The sequence below is a fragment of the Haplochromis burtoni genome, unplaced genomic scaffold, assembly GCF_018398535.1.
Source record: "Haplochromis burtoni strain Fernald_Lab_line unplaced genomic scaffold, NCSU_Asbu1 Contig_2377, whole genome shotgun sequence".
NCBI classification, from domain to species: Eukaryota; Metazoa; Chordata; class Actinopteri; order Cichliformes; family Cichlidae; genus Haplochromis; species Haplochromis burtoni.
In genome coordinates this window covers 4,454-13,072 of record NW_024584738.1, presented here as the reverse complement: position 1 = coordinate 13,072, position 8,619 = coordinate 4,454, and the positions used below count along the sequence as shown (strand labels likewise).

General features: G+C 41.3%; 1 pseudogene; it reads left to right on the top strand.

Annotated features, from left to right (window-relative positions):
- Positions 1 to 2,650: 2,650 nt before the first annotated feature.
- LOC121813735 lies at positions 2,651 to 4,957 on the top strand (annotated as a pseudogene).
- The last annotated feature ends 3,662 nt before the right edge of the window (positions 4,958 to 8,619 follow it).

Here is an 8,619-nt window from a genome sequence, read left to right as displayed (position 1 = left end):
GAGCTCCAGGTGTTGTGCCAAAAAGTGATCGTGCAGAAAGTGATTGCCGTCCGGGGGCGCGCAGCTGCTTAAAGCTGTAGCGCCCAGATTACTTACAGCTACTTCCTGCAACTGATGTAAGCTGCAGTAACCTGAACACAGCTTCAACCGTCTGTTGAAAAATAGTAACGCGACTGCGCCACATTTTCTTGTTAGTAACGCTAATGGTGTTGTAAGGATAGGAATAGTAATTAGTTAGATTACTCGTTACTGAAAAAAGTAACGCCGTCATTCCCATCACTGCTGTTATCTATGCATATGTTGGATGTTGCTCTAATTTCGCTAGTGTGTTGTTTTCTTTTTGTTTGTTTTGTTTTTCTTTCCTTCAGCAGGTGATGAAGCAGATTTTCATTGTCTCTCTCTCTCTTTTCTCCTTTTTCTCCTCTCCTTCTGTTAACTTTCTTCTGAACTTTTCTTCTTGTTTTTCTTTCCCGTCCCTGAGTCCAGTCTGGCCTGATTACAATAACTTAGAATAAAAATAACTAATAAAGATCAAATAAACTATGACAATCAAGTGGACCAGTATAGCAAAAGGCCCACTTGGGAAAGTAAATCTGTTGGGCATTTTTCTCGGCCTTCAGACAATAATTCTGATTGCTACAGTTCCAGACAGGACAAAACAAAGTATTGATCATTTTTGCGTGAACGTGAACCCAGATGCAGACACAATGCGAAGCACTCTCTTGAATTTCACAAACTTTATTTGCAAACAGGAAATACTTGGTCTGTGGCAAACAGGTAATCAACAATGAGACAGACTTGGGGAACGAGGGAGTTGCAGGGCGAAGGCACTGTGACACTGTGACCCTCTACAAAATGCCAGGTTTAGATAAGTTAGTGAAACAAACTGATCAGCCGTCTTATCCTGTCTTGTGATACAAAATACATCCTCTGTAATCCACAAGGGTGTAACCATTGTTATCCTTCAATCTGTGCATTGTCAGCCAAGATTGTTTGTTTTTTTTCCTTTTGACCAGATGCAACTGGTTTCCTGTGCCAACAACGTGTGGTGCTCTGGTAAAGAATAGAGAAGGCACACAGATTGAGCTGCTGTTATCTTCACAACAGGAAGGTTTGTTCTTCACAATAGTGTCTTTGAACAGCTTCAGGAATCATTACATTCAATGCAAAGGAAAGACCTTCTGCTTCAGTCCCATTTACAATACATGGCCACAGTTTCCTTTGCTAGAGTCTATATAAATCTCTCAGCACAACTCTGACAAAACATGCTGCTCGAGTCCATTGAAAATATTACAACTACAATATCTAACATTAAACTTTATCATATATAAAAATATAGCATTCTTTATAACAGACACACAAAACACACTTGTGCTCCCTGTACTTCCTTTTTAAATACATTTATAAAGCATATTAAATGAATCTGTTTTTAATCATTTTAATACTTGTTACAGCACTAAATTATTTATGTGACGTGTTTCTAATGTACTGACAATGTAACTTCTTTTTTAATGGTTTCACTTCTTACAAAAACAATGGTTTTGGTATAAAACAAACACAGTCTCTCATGTGGTTTAGGTTAACTGCCACACACACGCACGCACACAAACACACAAGCACACAAGCACACAAACCCTATTCCACATTATCCACTAAGCTAGCATTAGCATCACCTGCAGCTTTAACTCACAATTTTCCAAATATACAACATTTTTCTATTTATAAAGGGTGCAGTGAACATTTATTTTAATGCATATTTACTAACCTGTGGTAAAGAATAGAAAAGACATGAACGTTAAACTAGAGTTAGCTTCACAACAGGTTTATTCTTCCTCTGTGCCCCAAAACACTGCTCAATACCACCAGAGCGCTGTACGCCCTCTAGTGTTCGCATGTGTAATAGCATTACCTCAAACTGCCATAATTCAACAAGAAAGTTTAAATGAAAGGTTAACTACGGAGCCCCGGAGGGGACATGGGAGAAAAAAAAAGTAAGACGGACTTTTGTGAGATCTCGCAAAACTATCTCGGGATCTCGCAAAAGTTTTGCGAGATCTCGCAAATTCGCATTCTTCCCGTTAGCTCGAAGCTAACGGGAGGTCGAGACCTACTACAGCCGGGAGGAACACCGCTTTCCCGGCACATCGTGCCTCGACCTCCCGGTCGGCTTCGAGCCGGCGTCCGAAGAATGCGGCTAAAAGTTTTGCGAGATCTCGAGTTAGTTTTGCGAGATCTCGCAAAAGTCCGTCTTAATTTTTTTTTCTCCCATGTCCCCTGCGGGGCTCCGTATAACCACCATCCACTAGGTAGCAGATTAAGATTTTGAGTGTTTTTTTAAATTTACTTTTTTAAAACTTTTTTCTTTAATTTTACATCATCTGGAGAAAGAAAAATGATTTTCTTATAACTAAAATAGATCGAGAAGTACGCTTTCATTAACTCATCTATACAAAGCATTTTGTTGAGGGTACAGAAGCTGTGGTAGTTTATCTTGAACCAACAACTGTAATCTCCATATTTCAACTATTTCCTGGAAAAAAAATGTGAACTTTAACCTCAAAATAAGTAGTTTTATCTTAAGGAGGCTCTAATACTTTGTAATAAACAGACCACACCCTCGCTCTTGTCACTGCCAGGATATTTCTTTAGTGCCTCCCTTCACAGATGTGTCTGTATCAGGATGGGTCTAAACAACATGGTGTAAATGCAGTTGCTGGTGAGCCTCATTTCCTGTAGGAGGTGAACAAGAGCAGAGATCTGTTTCCCTTCAGAGCACAGAGGTTGTTTCTGTTCAGAGGAAGTGAAACTGTCTGACAGTCACTGAGAGACGGTGAAACGGCACAGCACATGAATCAAATGGATCAAACAAAATTCTGCTGTTCAGTCTGTTTGGATCTACTGAAGGATCCGGTGACTATTCCCTGTGGACACAGCTACTGCATGAACTGTATTAAAAGCTTCTGGGATGAAGAGGAAAAGAAGAAAATCTACAGCTGCCCTCAGTGCAGACAGACTTTCACAGCGAGGCCTGTCCTGGTGAAAAACACCATGTTAGCAGATTTAGTGGAGGAGCTGAAGAAGACTGGACTCCAAGCTGCTCCTGCTGATCACTGCTATGCTGGACCTGAAGATGTGGCCTGTGATGTCTGCACTGGAAGAAAAATGAAAGCCTTCAAGTCCTGTTTATTCTGTCTGGCATCTTACTGTGAGAAACACCTTCAGACTCATTATGATTCACCTACATTCAAGAAACACAAGCTGGTGGAGCCCTCCAAGAAGCTCCAGGAGAACATCTGCTCTCGTCATGATGAGGTGATGAAGATGTTCTGCCGTACTGATCAGCAGAGTATCTGTTATCTCTGCTCTGTGGATGAACATAAAGGCCACGACACAGTCTCAGCTGCAGCAGAAAGGACTGAGAGGCAGAGAGAGCTGGAGGTGAGTCGACAAAACATCCAGCAGAGAATCCAGGACAGAGAGAAAGATGTGAAGCTGCTTCAACAGGAGGTGGAGGCCATCAATCAGTCTGCTGATCAAACAGTGGAGCACAGTGAGAAGATCTTCACTGAGCTGATCCATCTCATCCAGAAAAGAAGCTCTGATGTGAAGCAGCAGATCAGATCCCAGCAGGAAACTGAAGTGAGTCGAGTCAAAGAGCTTGAGGAGAAGCTGGAGCAGGAGATCACTGAGCTGAAGAGGAAAGATGCTGAGCTGAAGCAGCTCTCACACACAGAGGATCACATCCAGTTTCTACACAACTACCCCTCACTGTCAGCACTCAGTGAGTCTACAGACTCATCCAGCATCAATATCCGTCCTCTGAGCTACTTTGAGGATGTGACAGCAGCTGTGTCAGAGGTCAGAGATAAACTACAGGACATTCTGAGAGAGGAATGGACAAACATCTCACTGACAGTCACTGAAGTGGATGTTTTACTGTCAGATCCACCAGAGCATTCTTAAAATATTCATGTGAAATCACACTGGATCCAAACACAGCAAACAAACAGCTGTTATTATCAGAGGGAACAGAAAAGCAACATTAATGAATCAACAGCAGTGTTATTCTGATCATCCAGACAGATTCACTAACAGGTGGCAGGTCCTGAGTAGAGAGAGTCTGACTGGACGTTGTTACTGGGAGGTGGAGTGGAGAGGGGGAGGAGTTTATGTAGCAGTCGCATACAAGAATATCAGCAGAAGAGGTGGTAATGAATGTGGATTTGGACATAATGACAAATCTTGGTCATTAGATTGTAACAACAACAGTTATTACATTTTGGTACAACAACATCCAAACTCCTGTCTCAGGTCCTCGTTCCTCCAGAGTAGGAGTGTACCTGGATCACAGAGCAGGTATTTTGTCCTTCTACAGCGTCTCTGAAACCATGACTCTCCTCCACAGAGTCCAGACCACATTCACTCAGCCGCTCTATGCTGGACTGGGTTTACTTTGGAGCCACTGCTGAGTTGATTAAGCTCAAATAGACTGAAGTCTTTCATATTGTGGGTTTAAATCTGTATTTTAGTTTCATTTTATTTTCTCTCCATCATTTCTGCACAGAGATCAGCTGTCAGTCAAACATTATGGGTGGTACCTCCACATCTTCTAGTTGTTCTCTTGATGTTTCTGAGTTTTTAAAGGAGATCTTTCCTGTGACTGTTTATGGAGGCTATCACTGCTCATCATCATTTTGATTTACTAAAATATTTCTCCACATGAAAATGTAAACTTCTCTATCCTCTAAATGTTTCTGGAATATTTGTATTGAAAAATGTCGACATTTCTCTTCATGAGTATGGCAGACCATGTGTGTGTGTTTGTGTTTGTTTTTGTCAAAATCATCAAACAAATGAGGAAAAACTGTGATTTTAATGAATGAATTCATATATTGTGTTGATGTTTTATTGTGTGAATAAACTGGAAGGTTTGACTATAAATCAAACTTTGAACAAAGTCTTTTCTTCTGTCTTCATTCCAGGATCTCACTCAAATCTGATGCAGAAAATATGAAACTAATCTGAGAGAATAACTGAAGCAGTTTTCCTCCTGAAGCATCACAAAGTTCAGAGTTCATGTTTAGAGCAGAAGATTCAGCAGTCGCTCTGTGACCTTTCAACTTTCTTCACTAAAACAGCTTCATTACAGAGAAACAAGTCACATTTTCTTCATGTTCTTAAGTCCTTTCAGATGTTTGTAATGGTCCTTGAATGCAGCATCAGTGTTGCAGGTTTAAAAGGTCACTTTCTGTTGTGTTCAAAGATTTCCTTCAGATATGGTCTTTAATCAGTAAAGCCAGTGATACAGCAGTGTCATTAGCTGTGTTATTGGCACCAGGCTGTGTTTATGTATGTATTTAATTCTGTCTGAGGATGTCTTCAGCATGAAATGATCATTTGCTCAGCTGCTGTGTCTCATCTCTTATCAGACATTGGTTGGAACAGAGTTTTGTTGCTGACCATCTGACAAGAGGGTGAAGAAAAGCTTCAGGCTTCATTTGGACACTACGTTGGACAGAAGTCTCCACAAAAATGACTCAGAAACACAAATATTATTAATGAAAGTCCAAATGTCAAAAAGGGGTCATACATGATCCTGAGAAATGTCCTTGAACATTTGAACATGAGTCAGAGGGTTGTCAGGTTTCTACACTGCATCGTGGCATCAAGCCTGAGATGTCTGTGGAAACAAGTATGGAGGACACAAATGCACAGACGCAGTCGAGCTGTTTACTGCTGATGAGGAAGGAAAATAGTCTGTTGGATATTAAAGCAGCATTTATTAGAGTAAGAACAGATACTTGTGTCCTTCATTTGATCCCCGTCAATTTACAGAAGACTTAAGGACCCTTTGACTTCTAACATACAGCTGCATGTTTACAATTTTATTATTTATTTATTTCTAGCAAAGCGAGACTTTACTGATTAAAGACATATAATCAGACATATTACTGTTACTTTCTGAAAAAGACTCACATAAAGCAGATTTATCACAAGCAAACATCAAGACACATCCTTCATGGCTTAAAGTTGCAGTGGGACTCTTTCGCCATCTGGTGGTTGTAACAGTTATGACAACTGTTCCTGCATATATGTCCCTCCTCAGTGTGAAGAAGACTGGACTCCAAGCTGCTCCTGCTGATCATTGCGTGTTCCACCTGTCAGATGTTTCCTATTTTTATGACCACCTACACTCCAAGATACTGTTTTAAAAAATGTTGATTTCAGATGAAAACTCTGAAACAAGCATGAGAGCTGATCTTTTCTTAGATGGCTCGTATGTTGCTGGTTGTTCAGGCTGTGCAGGCCTCTCCCTCTCTCTCAGCAACGCACTGATCCAGCGCCACACCTCAGCCCTGTCAGGTCTGCTCAGACACTTAAGATCCTTAAACCTAGGATCCAGTGCCGTTGCAACCCTGAGCCACATGATGTTGGTTTTTTCCTTGCGCTTCTCCGTTTCTGCTTTGAAGGTCTCCTTGAATTTAACCATGTAAGCTGGGTCATCCTCAGAGACCTCCATCACTCACCACAGGAGCTGGCAACACCACTGAGGAGGGACTAAACTTCTGCCCTCCCAGAAGTTCAGTTATACACCTGCGATAATAGAGAAACACACTTCATTGAGAATTTGTTACATTTACACCTACACAGTTACACACGCACACACACACACACACACAGACACAGACACACTCACACACACACAGACAGACACACCCACACACACACACACACACACCACTTCTTACATAGGAAAGTGCTGATTATGTTTATGTTCAGTGTGGTGAAAAATAATGTGCTGTTACCCCGAGGTAACTGTGACTACTTAGAGAAGTCCGATAGTCTCCGGTGAGTGCAACCGTGTTGGTCTGCCCCAAAGCCTCCTCCACTTAGGCTTTCTCGTCTTCATACAAGTTTTCTATCTTGGTTACAGTGGTGGCTCTCGAAGGCAATTCATACCCCCCATCCTCCACGATGTTAATCGGCCTGCAGGCTGTAGCTGCCCATTTTGCTATGGCTGGAAATTTATTTGAAAAGAGATTTTTTTCAAGAAAAGCAAGAAAATGTTGTGATCTGATGATACGATCAGAATCAGAACAATATGACTCTTTGCTTTTGAAGACACTAAGAAAAAAAGTTCCTTAATTAAGAGAGATTTTCATATATGAGTGTGATTCAAATATTATTCTGTTCATAAGAAAAAAAAACAAGCTGGCACCGTAAAGTTTATATATAAAAGAATCTGCACTGATGTGTACAGAGATGCTTCTAATGGAAACATGCTCAAATCATAGTTAAGACGTCTGATAAGCTTTGTGTTAGAGTCCCTTAACCCTTTCTCTCGCTTTCATTTTACAGCCATGTTGAGAAGAAGTGAAAGACTTCAGTCTATGGGCTGTTACAGCAGAGAAGGAGAGCTGATAATCTCCTACAAGGAGACTTTACACAGTTTAGTGCTGATCTACATGTTCTTTTTTGTCATCCACTGACATATATGCATGTTTTTTTCTCACGTGATTTTGTTTGTTCTATGCAGAATTTTCAAAAACCGCGTCCTGGCCCCGACACTGCTGACCACGACGACGTTGATTCTGACTACACTATAGTGAGTGACAGCAGCAGAGGTCTCTTTGGAGCCACCAAGGCATTGGGACTTTTGGTCCTCATGCTGGCATTGTGTTTTGGTAAATGATCTCCTTCCACAAACAGTTACAGTCTTTCTAGTACTACTATGTGCTTTTCTTCTGGATTAAGCGTCTCATCTTATTTTGTGTTTCTCTTCACCCACCAGGATTGATTTTCGGTATTGGAGGGCCCAAAATTGACTTTTCCACCCCGTTCATGAGTAAGGCATGAAAAACATATGAAGCTCATGATATAAAACTGATTTTAATTTTCAGATAATGCCAGTTTAATGTTATCATAAAGCTTTTACATATAACATAAATGGCCTCGTCTCAGTTGCAGTACTTAATGAGCGAACATGAACAGAAAGGCAGTTACAACAGCTGCAAAGGGAGTTCATGGACATTAAAAAAAGAATAGACTGGGTCATATTTCTAAGACGGTGTCACCATCTGGAAAGATCTCCAGTGCTCCCAGGATGTTTTCTGTGTTTGTAAGTCACAGATTTCTGAATTTCACTGTGCACACATCCCATCACTGCACCAATGTTGAACTGTTGCATTTAGCATACATGTACATAGAGAACAACTTTATATGTATTCATTTTTGTCTTTTCAGGGAAAGAGAGCGTTAGGCGACAGTGGTGTCCACCTGGGAACATTTCTATATGATGAAAATGGAGATCCACTGCAGACATTCAGGATACCCGTGAGTACACTCTGAACTTCTTTGGCTCTCGGAGGAGGCGGACGCACTTTTCTCCTCTCCCTTATCTTTCCTGCTAGTTCTTATGTCCTTGTCTAGTCTCGTGCTTTTCTCACTTTCCCTGGAACACTCTCTCACAGTCTGTGTCTAAAACCTAAAAGAGAACTATGGATTTGATCAACTGGTCTCTGAATGCTATTGACACCCTTTAACGAGAAGTCTGGGCTCGGGAGAGCCCGAGTGCCCTGGAGGGACTTTCCCTGCCGGATACACGATGGACGGGTGGCA